The sequence below is a fragment of the Mustela nivalis genome (assembly GCF_964662115.1).
Source record: "Mustela nivalis genome assembly, chromosome: 1".
Lineage (NCBI taxonomy): Eukaryota > Metazoa > Chordata > Mammalia > Carnivora > Mustelidae > Mustela > Mustela nivalis.
The window spans coordinates 184,736,308-184,754,604 of NC_139020.1; the positions used below are offsets into that span (position 1 = coordinate 184,736,308).

An 18,297-nucleotide genomic window follows, 5' to 3' on the forward strand; every position below is an offset into this window, starting at 1 on the left:
CACCCCCAACCACCCCTTTTGTCTTCCACCAGCTGAACCCAAAGTCCCCCGGGGAGCACTGAGATGTAAACACTGTCAGCCCAGCCCCTAATATCCTGTACCACAAACTGTAAACACAGGAGAAGATGCCACATCATCCCTCGTGGCATTCCCCCAAGATCTCCAACACGCTGGGTTTCTAGAGTTGCCATTCAAAGGAGGACCATGCTTGTGTGTCTCCCCCACCCACCCAGAATCCCAACATCCCCTTTTTAATCTGTCTGCTCTCCTAGAGTTTGATTCAAGATTGTTTTGGAAACAGAATAGGGAGGAGGAGGACATTTTTTAAAATCTTGATTCTTCATTCTTTTATATTCATGTGGTCAACAAATACTTATTGAGCATAAATCGACATTTATAGACATTGGTGAATGAATCCCACCCAGTCCCTATCAGGGTCAGAGCCCCAGCAGGAAATAGGCAGCACATTCAAAGAGTAATTAAAGGCTAATGAAGGAGGGCTGCTGAGTAGAACTAAGGACTCAGGGAGAGAATTGCAGCCAAAACTGCAGCCTTGGGAGGGAACCAAGGCAACACCTTGACCTCTCTCACTCTCTGCACTCCGATCTCCTCCCAGAAGTAAGTCCCACTCACTAGAAGCCAGAGAAGGCACACACACACACACACACACACACACACGCACACACACACAGAGACACACGTGGACAGATTGTGATTAAGTGCCATGAAGGCAATGAGCAGGGTCAAGAATAGAGAATGTTGAGGGTTAACCACCTCAAAAGGATGACCAGGAAGCTCTCTGAAGTGATTTTGTAGCAAGAATTAGATAAAAGGACTTGGTCTGGCACAGGAAAAGGAGGGGAGGGGAGGGAGGCCCTATTGGCCTTAGGAATGGCATATGCAAAGGCCCTGAGGCAAGAGAGAACTTGTGCAGTTCCAGCAACTGAAAGCAGGCCAGCAGAGTTGTCAAGAGGGAGAGAGTTATATTTAGAGCTGTGAAGCAGTCACATTTTATTGCTGGCTCTGGTTCAACCTCCTGGAATCCCTCTGAGAACACTGTCCTCGTCCCTTTTTCAGTGGGGGTGTCTTAAAGTAGAAAAAGTCAGCTGACTTGCACAGGGAGTCGAAAAAGCAAATGCAAGTGTATAAGGAAGCATTAGGTGAAAAATTTCATGCATTGCGGAGTGTGAGGGGAGGACATGCCATTTAAGACAAAAAAAAGTTTTTTGAAAGTCTGTGAGCTCTTTCTGTTGATCTTTCTATTGCTGTGGCTTACATTTACTTTCAGTGCTTAGTCATATCCTGGGTTTCATATATGCAGTACATTTGCATATAACCCCAGGTATCCAGGCTTAGCAACGCAACTAATGCATAAATCTGATTAATGCAAAAGTCTTTCCTTAAGTAAACAGTAATCCTTGAAAACATATGTTACGCAGAAGTATGATTCACAAAACCCCTTTTTTTATTGCACAAATTAGCCAGTATTGGCCCTGGCCAACAAAATCCAGGGTTCTTTGGATATGCTTGTCTTGAAGAAAGATTGAGTAGCTGTCGTTTTTCCCAGGTGGATGTTGCCAAAATTACAGAAGGCTTTCATTTTACCTTCAAAGCTCTGGGTCCTTCCACCTTTCCTCAAAATCCCTAAGGCCAAGGCCCAGAAGTTCAGCAGGAGGATTTTGTGTTGCTGGGACGGGAAGTTAGCGTGTGATATTGCCCTTCTAGAATCTCATCACTGTGGTAGGACAAGAGATGAGACCTTCACGAATTCAGTTATGTCACATTCACTGAGTGGTGACCAAGACTTATCCTTAGCAAATCTCAAGAACCATCACATGTTTGAGGCCCTTGGCTGTGACTAAGAGGGAAAAAGGAGCCAATATCTCATGGGATTTGCCACCTCAAACCCAAAAGGTTTAGAGTGAATACTTAACACTTATTCTAAAGACAGTGGCCACCGGGCCTTCTTGGTCTTGCTTAAGGGAAAGTGGGATTGGTGAGATGTCAGGTAGATGCTAAAATACTCAGACACTGCTTCTCAGTCTTGGTCGCACATGGAATCATCCCAGGAATGTAAAGGATGCAGGTGCCTCTGCCCCATCCCTAAGAGTCCAGTGTAACTGGTATCTGGCATTTAGTTTGGGCCAGGGGATATTTTCATGCTCCCCAGTAATTCTATCAAGCAGGCAAGATTGAGAAGGAAGGTATTAAGGCAAATCCAAATTTTTCATTAGCTGCATTTGTTTCTAGCTTCTGGGATGATCTATGAGGTCGTTCTGCTTTTATTGCCCTACTCTGGCCCTGTCTCGTTGAAGTACCACATCTTAAGGGAGAAAATGTTCGTTTCTGAACACACAAAAATGTGCTGAAGGAACATCTGTCCTCTATGAAATTCTACCCAAAGGCCCTAGAAATTGCTATTAAGGTGATAGTCTCAAGAGTCGGATAGATTCCTGTTAACTCTCAGCTCTGTCTGTTACCAGCTCTGTGACCTTGAGCAAATGATCTAAACTTCTTGAGCCCGTATTCCCTCACCTATAGCCATCTTAGGATGAAATGAGAAGACACTTAACACGGTAAACACAAAAAACGTGTGTTGTTTCCGTATCAGCAGAGGTGGGGAATATTCTCAGGACCCATGTATTTTGATTCTGTTGTTGCTAAGGACTGAAGTGGAAAAGCCAAGGGGACAAAAATAACAAAAAGAAAAATTACAGCAATTGTCCCCTTCTTGGAGATGAGAGAACCAAGAGTCAAAGAATTTACGGTCATGTAGCTAGTGAATGGGCTAAGTGGGGTTTGCCAGTCCATACGTGTAACCACTCCTCTGTGTTTTCCTCCACCAAATAAACGCTCCTGAAGAAGGAGAGGGGCTCTGGGTGACATCACCCCTTAACTGTGCCCAAGAAAAAAGAGTTTACAGAAAGCTTAGGTCTTTCTCTGTTGGGAAGGGTTCTCTAGGAAGACAGCAGCATGTGAAGCCAAAATGGACAGGGTCCACCGACGGCCTCAGGCCCCTCAAAAAATCATCTTCCACACCATTCACCGTTTGCTTCCCTTCCTCATAGCAGCCAGCTTGGGCTCAGCTAAAACCGCCTTATGAGCTGTCATTGCAGGCTGAGAGCAGCCGGCTGGGACAGGGGAGTCCCACCTCTTCCTCCTCCTGCTTGTTGCTTTGCCTTGTTCTGGTAGAACCAAGGTCCTCTGTCTTGCTGCTTCAAACAGCGCGGACTCTGAGCAGTGTTTCCCACGTTTTGTTGGGTTTTGAATAAGGCATGCCCTCTCTTTAACAAACGAAACACAAGACTCGCACACCCCCACCCGCCCAGAGTTCCTCATTCTTTGCAGACCCCCCCCCACTGTTCAGAGACCACCCGTTGTGCATCTCTGAGGCCACCAAGATCTCCCGTCACAAACAGAGCTGACAGCTGTGAAGCCTTGAGAGTGGGATGCTGTGTTAACGACTAACATCGACTTTTCTTAGTTCTTCTTGACAATAACGCCATGAGTCATACGTATCATCTCATCTCCGTTTCACAGAGAAGGAATCAGGTCTTGAAGGTGTTGAATAACACATTTGGGACCCCAGTGCAGCCGGTGGCTTGAACCAGGATCCTAGTGCCCAAGTCCTGTCCTTCTATACATAATCCCGTGCTTCTCGGTCAGGGTGAGTTTACTCTCCACAGGACATTCTGCCGTGTCTGAAATTTTGACTTGTCACAACAGAGTGGGGGAAGGTACTGTATCCAGTGATTCAGAGGCTGAAGCTGCCTTTTAAAGTGCTTATAGCTCTCCCCCACTACACCTCTCCCGGCCCATCAAGGACGCAGAGCCGAGCCATACCACACCCCTCCTGGACGATCCCTGGTTTGACTTTGCCCAAGGCCCTACCTCCCCTTGGCAACAGAGGTTGAATCTGTCTCCGGAAGGTTCTTTCTGCCTGTGGAGAAGCTCCATGTGTATGCCGTACCAACGGCAGGGACTCCGTTGCTCTGAGCGTGGAGAAAGCAGGGAGCACTCCTTGCCCCGCTGATGGGCTGTGGGCACTCTCAGACCACCCCAGCCTTCCTGCTTCCTTTCTCCTCTTTCTGCGCGACCTCTTCCGCCACCGGCACCTGTTCTCTGTGAGACTGGAGGCTCTTTCCATGGGCGAAGCCTGAAATGCCGCAAACTATAATAAAAAAGAAAAATGGGGAACTTCTTAAATTATTGTTTTAAAGACTTTATTTATTTGACAGAGGAAAAGAGAGAGCACAAGCCAGGGGAGCAGCCAAGGGAGAGGGAGAAGCAGGCTCCGTGCTGAGCAGGGAGCCTTATGGAGGGCTCGATCCCAGGACCCTAGGATCGTGACCTGAGCGAAAGCAGACGCTTAACCAACTGAGCCACCCAGGTGCCCCAGTGAGGAACTTTTTTAATCATATAAACTATGAGGAAATCCTCTTCCCCCCACACCCCCACACCTCCCTGAGCCTCACACTCCTCTTAGTTTAAAAAAAAAAAAAAAAAAAAAACCAAAGTAACAAAACCTACTTTTAAGGGATTCGTGAAAATCAAATGAGGATGAATATGTAAATTTTAGTGACAATGCCTTGTCCCTGATAAATTATTCAAAAGGCTACTTCTTGTGAAATACCAATGAAGAAAAACTTACAAAGACAGGACTTGGCTGCAGAGGTAGGAGGAGAGGAGCAGGCAGACGGTGGTGGTGATAATGGTAGTCTTGGTCGTAAGGGCCTTGGTTACTAGATGCTGTGGGATGGCGCTGTGTCTGCAGAGTTAGCATTAGCCCATTCCGTATGGGTGAGGTCTGTTCCTCTTCCCTGGGGCAGCCCCCCCACAAAATGCTTCCCTTCCCTCTCCCCTGCCTTCTTTTCCTCCGTAGCATTTAGCACTATATGCCACTTATTTTGTTGATTGTCTCCCTCCCCTACAGGGAGGAGAGCTGCTTAAGGGCAGAGACTGGCGTCTGGTTTGCTTTGCTCCTGTTGCCCCAGCGGCTGGAGCACTGTCTGACATTTGGTGCGTATTGGATCAATTTCATACGGGGTAGGCATTCATGTTGGTGAACAAATGAGCCTCCATTTTACAGATGGGAAAACAGAGGCCAAGAGGGGCGAAGGGAATTGTCCAAGAGCCCACAGTTGCTGAGAGGCAACCAGATTTCTAGAGAGCCTTAGCCACCAGGACACAGCTCCTTGTACAGCATTGACCTTGTGCCGTAAATGTCCTTGTGGCTCATACTTAACACCAGCCCTAGGCGTGGCCTGTCCTCTGTCTGGGTTCAGAGCTTTGGGGTAAAGGTATGGGTGGAGATAGGCCGCTTGGAGATCTAGAACCACTGACCCTGATTTCCCGTGCCTCCCTGTGAACTCCAGATTATTTTTCATCGCAGACAGTTCCGAATAACTTAGCACAACATGTCGGGTAGAATTTGTCTTTGCTGTGCCTCATAGTGTTCTGTCAAGGGTAGACTTTGTGCTCAATATCCTTGTCCTGGGCTCTGTTTCAGCCCCAGAAAAAGCGTCTTGCCTTTAGCTTTCCTGAGACGTGGGCCAAGGTAAAAAGCGACCGGCTCCCAGTGTTTTCTATGTAATTTTCGTCACTCCCAATGTTTTCTTTCTTTCTTTTTTTTTTTTTTTTTTAGATTTTATTTATTTATTTGACAGACAGAGATCACAAGTAGGCAGAGAGGCAGGCAGGGAGAGAGAGGAGGAAGCAGGCTCCCCGAAGAGCAGAGAGCCTGATGTGAGGCTCCATCCCAGGACCTTGCGATCATGACCTGAGCCGAAGACAGAGGCTTTAACCCACTGAGCCACCCAGGCACCCCGCTCCCAACGTTTTCCATGTAATTCTATCATCTTCTCTAAGTTACAAACAAAAATAGTTTTTAAAATATTACAAAACTACAGAAATATATAGTTGGCCCTTGAAGAACATGGGGTTGGGGGTACTGAGCCCCTGCATAGTCAAAAGTCTGCATATAACTTTTAATTGCCCAAAAACTTAACTTAGTCAAAGCCTCCTGTTGGCCAAAAGCCTTACTGATGACATAAACAGTCAGTTAACACATTTTTTATATTAAATATATTCTATACTATGTTTATGCAATAAAGTAAGCTAGAGAAAAGGAAATGTTAAGACATTCATAAGGAAGAGAAAATACATTTATAGCACAGCACTGTTTCAAAAAATAAAAAAATCCATGTATAAGTAGACCCACACAGTTAAAACCTGAACAGGGGTCAACTGTACTATATAAATTGAAATCATCCCCCAGTTTGCATCTACCTACCATTAGGTGACAATTCCATTAGTATTTATCTCTGGGCATACACTGACAGATAAATAATTGGAAACAGCAAAGTCATCATACCATTCTGCATTATGTTTTTTTACTTAACTTTATTTCTTGTTCATTTTTCCCTCTTGGTGTATATAGCTCTAACTGACATGAAGCCATATAGCGTTTCATTGTGTGATGGTATCATCATTCTTTTAACACATCCCCTAGGGCTGGACACTTGGATTTTTTGCAGCATTTCACTGTTATGGTCGTTTGTATCCTTGTTCAGGTTTTTCCGTAGGACCAATCCCTAGAAGTGGGACCCTCTGGACCAAAGGATAGGCACATGGCAAGTTTCTGTAGATACTACCCAATTCCCCTTTTGTACTTCTATCGAAAGAGGAGGTGCTCTGAGCTTGGCACTTGGTAGGACCAAAAATCCTTCTTGAAGATGGGGACTATAGAGCGTGCTCAGCATGGTCCCCCATCTGCTCTGGTATTTGGGGGTTTTATGTGCTCCCAGAGCAAAGAACAGCTCTGATGGCCCAAGAGCTGGAGCCGAACCAAGTAAAATCCCTTCCTCGCTACCTTCTCCAGCAGCCTGATGGGTTTCTCGGGAGCTAGCCATCTGAACAGTTTCCAGGGGAGCTGGGTTGCCATCCACCCTGGCTGGGTTGGCACAGGGACCACACTTAGGGACAGGGGCCGGGGAATTAAGTCATCAGTCTTCACCTGCCAAGATCCGGTGGGAAAGGTAACACAAACTGGAAATCCTGCGTCTGAAAGCGGCTCAGGGCTTGGCAGGTCACAGAACCCTCGCACCTTGCTTGGCCTGCCTGGAGGCAGAGATCTGTAACAGGCAGCTTTTCAGACTCCGAATTCCAAGGTTGCCGGCTAGTAAGGGGGTCTGACCTGTTTATTTATTCACACCCATCTGACTTCAAAGCAGTGGGTTTTTTAATTTAAAAGAGGTATGGAAATCTACCAGAACACTTGTTGCAAATGTAGTCTTGAGCTCCACTCCCCGAAGTCCTGAGGCAGTAGGTCTGGGACAGGAACTGGGACTCTGCATTAATTTTTTTATAGTAACATATAATGTATTATTTTCCCCAGGGGTACAGGTCTGTGAATCATCAGGCTTACACATTTCACAGCACTCACCATAGCACTCCCCAGTGTCTATCCCCCAGGCTCCCCTGGGACACTGCATTTAAAGAAGCCACCCAGGTGACTCTAAAACAGATGCTGTCAGGACCCCACTCTGTTTTATTTTATTTTATTTTATTTTATTTTATTTTATTTATTTGTCAGAGAGAGAAAGAGAGAGAGAGTGTGCAAGCAGGGGGAGCAGTAGGCAGAGGGAGAAGCAGGCTCCCCACCGAGCAAGGAGCCCAACACGGACTCGAGCCCAGGACCCCAAGATCATGACCCTAGCCGAAGGCAGATGCCCAGCCAACCAAGCCACGCAGGTGTCCCCCCACTCTATTTTGGCTATACCTATAGCTAATCATTGTGTTGTACACCTAAAGCAAATACAAGATTATATGTCAAATATATCTCAATAGAAACAAAAGACAAAAAGGCTTTTGAATCATCTTTAAAAAAAGGGGGGGGGGCACCTGGGTGGCTCAGTGGTTTAAGCCTCTGCCTTCAGCTCAGGTCATGATCTCAGGGTCCTGGGATCGAGCCCCACATCGGGCTCTCTGCTCAGCAGGAAGCCTGCTTCTTCCTCTCTTTCTGCCTGCCTCTCTGCCTACTTGTGATCTCTGTCTATCAAATAAATAAATAAAAATCTTAAAAAAAAAAAAAAACTTACAGACTCAGCTGGGGGAAGGTCGGAGAATCTCCAGTGCAGGTTTAGAAAAGGAACTGGGGTTCAGAGGGGAAAAATGATTTATTCCGTCTTCCAGGAATGGGCAGCAGAGCTGTGACTGAACTCTAGGTCCTTCCCTGTCCAGACCAATTACTTTTTCACTACCCTAGTAAACACAGTTTATAGGAAGTGTACAATCCATGGAATTTCACAAAGGAAATGAAATATTTGAACAAGGTAAAAGGTAAAAGGGGAGTGGCCTGTCCGGTGGGGTGTGGGGTAGGGCGAGATGCATGAAACCCCTCCCATGGGTACAGAATTGAAAGGGGAGTCAAAAACTCGGTCATCAAGATACACAGTAGTTCATCGCAGCATTTTCAGAATCAAAATTCATGCAAAAATCCATGAGGAACAAAACTTTAAAACTGTATAAAGACAGGATCCATTTTACTGATTATTTCCTTTTTGCCCTAGGCTTCAGTTTCCACTGCGCGTGCCCCTCTTCCAGCGATGGGGATAGAAATTGTAAGCAGACTTGTTTGGATTTTAACAGGAAGTCAGTGTTGAGCCACTGGTTCCCAAAACGTGTCCTTTTGAGTAGGCTGGAGGCAGGTGGAGAAGAGGTTCTATCGTCCAAGTGTCTCCTTTATTAATTCCTACTGCACTTAAGCAGTTAAAGAGTTTCAGAAGTGCTTCAGAAAGGGCCAGACTGACCTGCGTACAGAATCCTTTCTCACTAATCCAGAAAGGATACTTTGTAAAAGTTCCCTCAACTCCCAGGCTGGGATATGTGTGCCCCTGGCAAGGTGTGAGGAGAGAGATCTGAGGGCTTTGGGGAACTCTGGATTCCCAGCTCCTCCTGGGCTAGCAGCTGCTTTCGCCATCTGTGTGGAGGGTGAGGCTCGCCAAGCCTAGGCTGCCTCAGGAAGCCCGGTGAAGGGCACAGACCGAGAGCAGGAGGGAAAGTTTGCATGGCCAGGTTCAGTGTTTTTATGCTTTCTAAGAACTCAGTCCTGGCTTTGCCCTTGTCAGAAGCAGGGAAATGGGGGGGCACCTGGGTGGCTCATTTGGTTAAGTGTGTGCCTTTGGCTCAGGTCATGATCTCAGGGTCGTGGGATCGAGCCCCACACCCGGCTCCTTGATCAGCGGGGCATCTGCTTCTCCTCCTCCTTCTGCCCCTTCCCCTGGCTCGTGCCGTCTCAGGCACAAGCACACTCTTGCTCTCCTCTCTCCCTCTCCCAAATAAATAAATTCTTTAAAAAAAAAAAAAGAAGAAGAAGAAGCAGGGAAGTAGGTTGTTGGCAGCCTCATTTATGTTGATGAGTGGAGAAGAGGGGAACAGGGCAGAGCAAGGCTGTACTTTCTCTCCCTCTTTCTCTGAGTTCTTTGGTCCCCTGGCCAGAGATTGGGGCTTTACGTGCTTAGGAACAGCCCTCTGGTTGGTCTGCGATCAGCACCTTCCTGGATGTGTTATGAGAAACAAGCGAAACCAAGCTGTCTTTCCAAGTTCATGATACAGGAAAGTACCCAGACCTTTGCTGTTTCAAGTGTGGTCTGTGGACCAACAACATGGGCACCTCCTGGGGCTTGTTAGAAATTCAGAATCTTGGCCCCAGCCCCAGATGCAGTGGACCCCAATTATCATTTTAAGAAGACACCTGGGGGGGGGGGGACTTGCATGCCTGCTGAAGTTGGAGAAGAGGCTGCCTCTGGAGAACTAATTCAGTCCCTGCCTTTGTCACTGATTCCCGTCATCATCCCTGTCCTTGGGCAAGTTGTTCATCGTTTTGTCTTTCTTTCCAGTTCTCCAAGAGCAGGTACCACACTGCCTTCCCCTCCAGACACGGCAGGAGGGACCAACGAAGACTATCTTTGGTGTAAATGAACAAAAGAAGTAATAATGATTACTTGAAAACTTAATTCTTACCCAAAAACTATATTCTGTAGCTTGAATTTGTAAGATCTTGATGAAATCCCCAAGCCATGTCTTTTTCTATACGTGTATCGCCTCGCATGCATTCATTGATTCATCCATTTTCCCATTCTGTCCCGACCCTTTCAGTTCTGCACGCCATCTACCCATCCTTTGGACAGCCACGCCGTCTGCCTCTCCTTCATTGTATCTGTTCACCCCCAGTCATCCCAGTCATTGCTCTGTCGTACATGATGTCATGAACTTTTATGCCAAGAATAGCACTCTGTCAACTCCCGGCTCTGTGTAAGGTCAGTCAGATCTTGAGAAGTAAGGATCCCAAGCTTAAAAGAGGCTGTTGTATACTGCCCCTCAAATCCGTAAACCACTTTCATCCAGACTTTACCCTCTTACCGAGCTGGCTGACCAGGGTGAGAAATGCACCCCTAAGTGGGGGGGTGGGAGGGGTAGAGGCTTGTGGACAGGCAGGTAGGATCCATGTGTAAATGTGCCCAGGGATGGGCACTGAATTATTGCACTCCTGCCCCACTCCCGGGTCAAGCACTAGACCAGCACCAGGCTGCAGAAGCCCCCTTCCCCCCCTTCCCCCCACCATCCCTCCCTCATCTCCAAAGCAAGCACTGTCCTAACCTCAAACAGTTCGGATTCGTTCAGGACGGTTTTTGATCTTATATCCCTGGGATCGTACTGTTTGTGTTCTCTTGTGTCTGGCGTCTTTCACTTTCTGACCTTCACCCGTGCTGTTACGTGTAGCAGTAATTTGTATTTATGCAATAGGAAGTTATCCATTCATGAAAAGAGTTTTGTGAATGGTGGCCACCGGTTCAAAGCACCAGTGTGTGGATGGTTCTTTCCCTCTGTCTTAGCTTCCTGGCTGTCAGATCTCTGACTGTCAGCCCTGTGGCCATAGTCCTTGTACTCTTTCTACTCACCCAAATAAAAGGCAGAAAGTAGGAGTTCTGACGTGGCTGCTGTGTGACCTTGGGCACATTATTCCCGCTCTCTATTACCCACTTGAAAAACTTGCATCTCAATGCCGAGCACTTTCATCTATGACAACAGAGAAGTACCTGCAAAGTGACAGATACTGAGGGAGAGAGAGAGCGAAAACATTCCCTCTGACGTCTAGGCACTAGCACTGTTCTAAGCTCGGTGTCCTGAGCCCTTCCTTTTCACTGTCACCGGCAAGGAGGTGGAGTCCACGCCTCTTCCCATTTTACAGATGAGGGAACTGAGGCATCACGCAGGCCAGGGTCTTGCCGGTGGAGGCATAGCTCTGGGAGCTGGAGGCGGAAGGTGAACCGCAAAGCCAGCGCTCTTCTCCACTCTCCTGTGCTGCCTCTCAGGGGAAGGGGGCTTTATTAATCCTGCAGACAAGCGTGGGAGGGATGCTTTCAAACCCAAAGTGGCCTGGAAAAACCTCCCCCTGGCTGCTGTTTGCCTCCCTGTCCTCACCCCTGTGCTCTGGTGACACAGCCCTCCTGTCCCTTCTGAGGACACTCGGAACTTCATCTGGTACAGAATGTTCTCGTTCCCTCTGCCTGGAATGCCTTCCCCCACCCATGGCTGGCTCCTTCAGATCCTTGAGGTGTTAGGATAGTTATCACCCTCTACCACAGGGTTCTTTGCGGGTGCTCAGTTGGGGTACAGCCAGTCTTTAATTCTCTAGGACAACAGTTGCATTTCCTCCCTCGTGGGATTACTCCCTAGAGCCGCTGTACCGATATGTGAAGGAGTCATCCGCCTTCTCCATAGTCACCAGAAAGCGTCTGCTCCCCAGAACCTGGCTTCGCCTGGAATCATTGAAGAGACCAAACGAGTCTCCGAGGCCCTGGCTGCCCGCTCACAGCTGCTGGAGAGCCACTGAGCTTCCGCCCCGTGTTCCCTAAACACAGACTCTGGTGTGGTCTGCTGGCTGACTTGGGTGAATGGATTCTGGAAAGCAACATGGGGTCAGCGTGAGCCCTGCGCAAACCCCGGGAAACAGTCTTCACCGGGTTTGAATTTTTTATGCATCCTTTCAATTAGCAATAGGCTTTGTGGCTACATGGCCGCAATCCCCCACGGAGTTGGATAAGAGTTAAAATTGACCCCACATGTTTCTAAAAATGTCACTTCCTGGGCTCCCCCCCCCCCGCCCCACTGACTTTTACACGTCGGTCTTTATTGGGGTAATTTTATGAGGGAGTTAATGAGCCATTCAGCAGATAGGAGGCGAGGGACCTCCCATCTGCACCAAGGTTTTGATCTTGACCAGGCGCTCTCTGGTAACTGTCCTGGGTGTGCCAGAAAAGCGGTTTTAGTTCTCTTGTGCCACTTGTCACTTCCCAACTACTCTGGCTCAAAGGCAAGTCTCTGGGATGAATGCTGCTAAAAACCAGCGCCTCTGTTGTTGGGGAAACCGGAATTGGTCACGGCCTTCTTCAAAACCCGCCGGTTGTGAGGCAGCTGTTCCTTATTTCGGGCCGGTCTCACCCAGTGGTCGGGGACAGGGAAAGGGCCCTTCCCTGGAGGGGGATCCCGGCGGGCAGTGGCGTGGTGCGAAATTAGAAGCGGGCACCTCCCCCCCTCCTCCCACCCCCGGCCAGCCCGCCTCAGCCTCCCTCTGGGCAGCAGCTGCCTGAAGGAGACGGTTTCCTGCGTCTGCCAGCACTTTTCCTGGAACCCCAGGAGCAGATGTTGGACACGTGACTGTGAGCACTTATGATCAGCTTGTCCCTCGGGATCCCCTAGACGGGCTGTGACCGGAGTTGAGGAAGGAAGAGAGCAGGATTTCGCAAGCTTCCAATGGGAGGAAGAAAATAAGGTGGCCCAAACCACCGGGACCTCTGGAAACCCACTGAGAGGGAGACAGACTGTCAGGAGTGCGTGAGCTGAGGGGAGTTCAGAGAGACAACAACTTTGGGGCTCCCCGATTTGGGAGGCATTGCCACGCCCAGCCTCGTGGGACGCACTCCTCCTTCTCTAGAAGGACAGGGCGTGTGGCCTCTCTGGTGGTCAGGCTCCCGTGTGCATGGTGAGGTGAAGCAGGGTTTCCCCAGCTTTGCTGCAAGATCTGGAGCAGAGTCCTTCTGAGGCTGTGGTCTGCGGCTGCCCCAGGACTGGGTCTGTTCGGACAGGAGTCCTCAGCTGGGGCCGTTCTATTCCCACAGGACATTGGGCGGTGTCCGGAGATACTGTGCGTTGTCACACCTGGAGGGGTGTACTGCTGGCGTCTAGTGAGCAGAGCCCAGAAGTGGTGCTAACCGTCCTGCGAAGCACACAACAGTCCCCATACAGGAAGAAACAAAAATGATCCTGCCCCAGACGCTAAGAGTACCAAAGCTGAGAGACCCTGAATCCGTGTCTTTGGGTGTGGGGTTTCCTGGAGTCGAAGCCCCTTTAGTTGCTAAGAAGATTGGCCCTGAAACTGTCACCACTCTGGCGCAGCGTTCTTCTCATCCTCAAGGGCATATGAATCACCAGAGAGGCTCCAGTGCAAAGGCAGGTCGGGATTCCGCAAGTCTGAGTACGACGCCGTGGCCACTGGCCACAGGTCACACTCTTAGTAGCGAGGAATTTTGAGTGTACCCATAATTCCTCCCAGAGCCTCTCCCCTCTCCCTCTCTTTCCAGCCCCAGCCCCCACCCGTCCCTGTCCTGCCCTGTTCGAACATTCCGTGCCTTGTCACTGAGGAACATGTGGTGGTGGTTAAACCCCACTGCCCAGATGACAGCTTCTCTCCAGCTGTTGCCAATTTGAAATTCTGAGTGTTGATGAAATCAATGGACTTAGTTGGAAAAAGGATCCCAAGGGACCTGATCAAACTACCCCTCCCCCACCACACACACATACACACACACACTTGAATCAGCTTGTCCCTCAAAGACATATTTTCGCAAGCTCTGAGATACTTAAACGGTGCGAGCTCACGACTTTGGGGTTGCTTAAGCTTGGTACAGCTTCCCAGCGCATCCAGGCTCTAAACCAGAGGTTGTCGGTTTCTAGAAAGGACCAGATAATAAATATTTTAGGCTTTATAGGTCCTACCGTCTCTGTCATGACTGCTCATTCCCGCCATTGTAGTGGTATGGGGGTAGTCCTGTTCTAATAAAACTTTATTGACAAAAGGAAGTAGTGATCTGAATGTGGACCAGGGGCTCTACTTTGCAGACCCCTCTTCCAAACAATTCCTATTCATGTCTCTGCTTCTGGGGGAGGGAAAAAAAGTCAGAAAGGGAAAACCCTACTGCGAGCGAACTAAATCATCATTGTGAGTCGTAAATGTCTGGAAGGCTAAGGTGAGCAGTTCCTCTTTTCTTTTTACAGAAATGTAAAATGGGGATGCACCATTTAGTTTGGCAGAAACACAACTCTGTCCTTCTGTGCCAGTTTCTTTGGAGGGGAGGGATAGGTCTAGGAAGGGCAATAAATAAGGAACAGAAAGATTCAGCCAAAGGGCTGCGTTACCTTGAAGTCTGCATTGTCTTCTCTCTGGACTTGAGCGCTCGCGTACCTCTGGTCTCGGAATAAAGAGAGGGAGGGAACACCACAAAGACTGCTTTTCTTCCATCACACCCAGGGCATCCTTTGAGGGTACTGATTTTTCTCGCTGTCCCCGGCTTCTCTGAGACCTTCCATTGGCAGTGCAAGTTTATTGCACATTCTGACAGACTGGCGTTGCTTACAGCAGCCCTGCTGTAGCTTTGTCCTGATGGTTTAACCACAGAGGAGCACAGGTGACATTCCACATGGCCCTCTCCTTGGCGGGCAAGGCCTGCGGTGCTGACGGAAGCCTGTGGCCCCTGGGCATTTGCTCTGGGCCACAACGATCACTGGGCTAAGGATAAATGGAAGCCACTAGCTTCACAGTCCCCATGGAGCACAGCTCACAGATCCTGCATTATTTGGGGAGGAAAAGACCCTCTCTGCCTCATAAGAAAACAGAGTTCCCCTGGAGAAGGAATGACTTTGCCTCCATGGCTCATGCAGTCGATTGGGATTCTGCAGCCGGGTGTTCCAGCATGTGTTGGGGCCCTGTGATCATTCCAGTGTCCCCTGTGGGGTCAGACTCTACAGGCTCCAAAGGAGAATTAAGTGGGCGGTCTCTGCCTCCCCCACTGCACCTCGCTTGCGGGCACGCATGCGCACACATCCCGGCTTGGGCAGCAAGGGAAGTAGAGTGTGTGTGTTGCAGCAGGAGAGAGTGACCTAGGAGAGCCCCATTTGGTTGGACTCTTGTCAGTAGGCAGTGATTGGACACGGAGACTCGGGCTGCACACAGATAAATGGTGTAAAGACGTGAATTTCCTCCGCGTAGAGAAGTAGTTCCAGGCGCAAATTACTTTAACAGTGGCACGTCTTCAGTGAACATTGCCATCTCTCTGGCCTGGGCAGGGCGTGGTGGGTGTCGTCTTAGATTCTTTTATTCATAGGATCTACACCTTCAAGCATTTGTTTGCCTTTACAGTTGGCTGGGTACAAAACTCTTGGGGCACACTTCCTTTCGTTGGCAGTTTGTGGTCTTACTTCCTGCTTTCTTCCAGCATGTAGAATACCGCAGTACCAGTTAGCTAGTTGAGGACTGGCCAATAGGAGTCCACTCCTGCCCTCGTGGAGGTTCTAGACTACCCCAGGAGTTAAAGGTGTCCTAGAGACAACACACAATTCCTGCAGCTGTGATAAGGCTTAACAAGGAAAAGTACATTTGTCCTCATCTAGTGGCACTACAATTTCCAAACTCAGATACGGTTGTTATACCCATTTTAGAGATGTGTCTCTAGAGGTTCAAAGATTGCCCCCAGTCACCCAGCCCCAGAGGTGGCTCTCCAGTTTGGCTTGCAGGGAGGGAGGGACGGTTTCCCAAGTTGAGGTGTGATCTGTGATTGTCTCGGGGGCTTGGAAGCTGCTAATTTAGACAGATCTCCAGAACTGTGATTAATAAGCCCAAACACTTTGTGCAGATCGAGGAGCTAATTATAAACCACCCGTTCCTCAGCTTTAAAATTGGAGAGGCCCCAGATGGTAGGGCGCATAAAGAAGCACCAGAGACAATGAGATTGACAGGTAGGACCATGTGTTTCTGTTCCCGCAGTTGGCAACCACCCATCTGAATTACAATTGGTTGTTCCTTAAGTCCTGGCCCATTCCAGGTCAGAGGGTAGCTGCTTTTTTCCCAGCTGTGGCAGTGTGAGGCTTCATTGACCTTGATTGCATAAATATTTACTGAGCTCCAGTGGAGCACTCCTGGTTCTGAGGTAGTCCGGTGAGCAAGGAACATGATCCTTGCTCCCAGGGGACATCCATTCAACTGCAAACATATGAACTTAAGAAAACAAGTCAGGGTGGGGACCTTAGAAGTTAAGGCTGCAAAGCGACTGGTTGTTGTGGGGGACAGCTTGCTACTTGAGAAAGAGCGATCAGGGCAGGTATCTCGGAAGAGGTGACATTAATGATGAAGAGAAGTCAGCAGTGCAGAGGGGAGGGTGAAATGTATTGCTGGTGGTGAAATGTATTGCTGAAGCCATGTAAACTGGAAAGAGCATTTGGGTGATCTTGGAGGCCCCTCAGGGTCTTTAGATCTGCGTCAGGACTCTGGACTTTGCCAAGAATGAAATTAACCACAGAGACACCTGTTTAGCGGCAAATGCATGATGGTTGCCCATCGGTGGGCCACATTGGCCATTCTGTTCATGTTCTGCGAGCAAGAGGACCCTGGAGACAAATCTGAGTTAATCTATCAGAAGGTTTATTCCTAAGTAAATTAATGTATTAATAATGTCTGCAGTGAGCAGGTAGCATTTACAATCCCAGCCCCATGTCCCCGAGGGAGTAGCCTATGTTTGGGATAAGTGAGATTAGCAGTAGGCTGTGGGTTGAGCACCAGGACCCCTCCTGCTCTTGACAGAGCATTTTCCTGTGTGGGGGAGGGTGGAGATGGTTACGGTTATCCTGAGATCACAACACGAATCAGCAAGATCACCTCCCAGTGGAACTGAAGCTGCCCGTCTTTATGTTAACCTCCTCATGGAAATAAGAATCTGTTCACATAACATGATGTCCTCAGAAATGACAGGCTTTGGGGCGTCTAAAAGACAGGGTCAGAAGACAGCTCGTGTGGGAATTTACGGTGTTTGCTTGCTTGTTGATGCCAACGCTGATTCCACTCCAGAGCTGGAGGAGAGAGCCCCGCAGAGATCACTGAGCCCACCTGAACAGCTTTTGCTTTTCCCTGTGATTTTGAAGAATTTTTTCCTTCCCTCCTGGATGGAGTTCGTCTGCCCCAAAAACTCATTCATCATCCTGGGCTGCCGACCCACATCCTCTCCGCCCTCAGGTTGAGGAGGTTCTGGAAGTGATTAGGCTGTTGTAAATCAGCTTTTATGATGTGTGTGTCAGAGATAAGCACCAGAGAAAGGGGGAGTTAAAGAACTCATCCCCTCCTGCCCTGACAGTTACCCCAGTAATGGAATTAAAAAATCTATATGAAAGTACCGTGGTTGGCAGAATGGTTTCTCTGCAGGCATATCCAGCATTTAAAGGTGACTCTTTAATGAGAACCCTGCTTTATTTTTATACCTTGTTATTGAGGTATATATATAAGATAAAGCAAACAAAATATTAAACTGCACCTCAAGAAATGTTTTTGTGTGTATCCTTTTATAACCATCACCCAGATCTGTATATAGAGCATCCCCAGCACCCTCGAAGTTTCCCTTTCTGTCCCTTCCCACTGCCTTGATCTCTGCCACCAAACACAGCCTCAGCTCTTGAACTCCATCCAGATGGGATCACGCAACCTGTACTCTTTTGTGTCTGCCAGCATTTTCTGTGACATTCATCCCTGTTACTGGGTATCATTGTTCATTCTCGTCGTCATGTGGAATTCTGCCGTATGACGGCGTCTCCGCTGTGGCACGACTGTCCTCCGGGGCTGGATAATTTTCTGTTGTGGGGACTGCCCAGTGTGTCCACCGTGAGGTGCTCAACGTTCTCTCTCTGGCCTCTGCCCATTAAATGCCAACAGCTTACACCACCTGCCCCCCTCCCAACCCCCAGCGACTTCCCTGGGCATGGAAAACCAAACCATTGTATATGCATACACTGCTCGTTTTAAGAAACTTTTTATTTGGCAATAATTTCAAACTAACTGAAATGTTGCAAAAATGGAACGAAACCAATACCCAGAATGTATGCTTTACCTGGATTCACCGCTGGTTAACTGTTGATCCCATTAGTTCATTGCTGGTTCTCTCTTGCTTTCTCTCACTCTCTCTCTCTCTTGATCTC

The 18,297-nt window shown here is 48.6% G+C and overlaps 1 protein-coding gene and 1 long non-coding RNA gene across 6 annotated transcripts in view; one reads left to right on the forward strand and one right to left on the reverse strand.

Annotated features, from left to right (window-relative positions):
* PRICKLE2 (prickle planar cell polarity protein 2) overlaps positions 1 to 18,297 on the forward strand; it is a 320,594-nt gene that overhangs the window by 293,811 nt on the left and 8,486 nt on the right. The window lies entirely within an intron of this gene.
* LOC309862895 lies at positions 358 to 18,268 on the reverse strand. The gene is made up of 3 exons (XR_014310777.1): positions 14,479 to 18,268; positions 4,652 to 4,768; positions 358 to 4,171 (listed from the first exon to the last, which is right to left on the reverse strand). It is a non-coding gene; the product is annotated as an uncharacterized lncRNA (long non-coding RNA).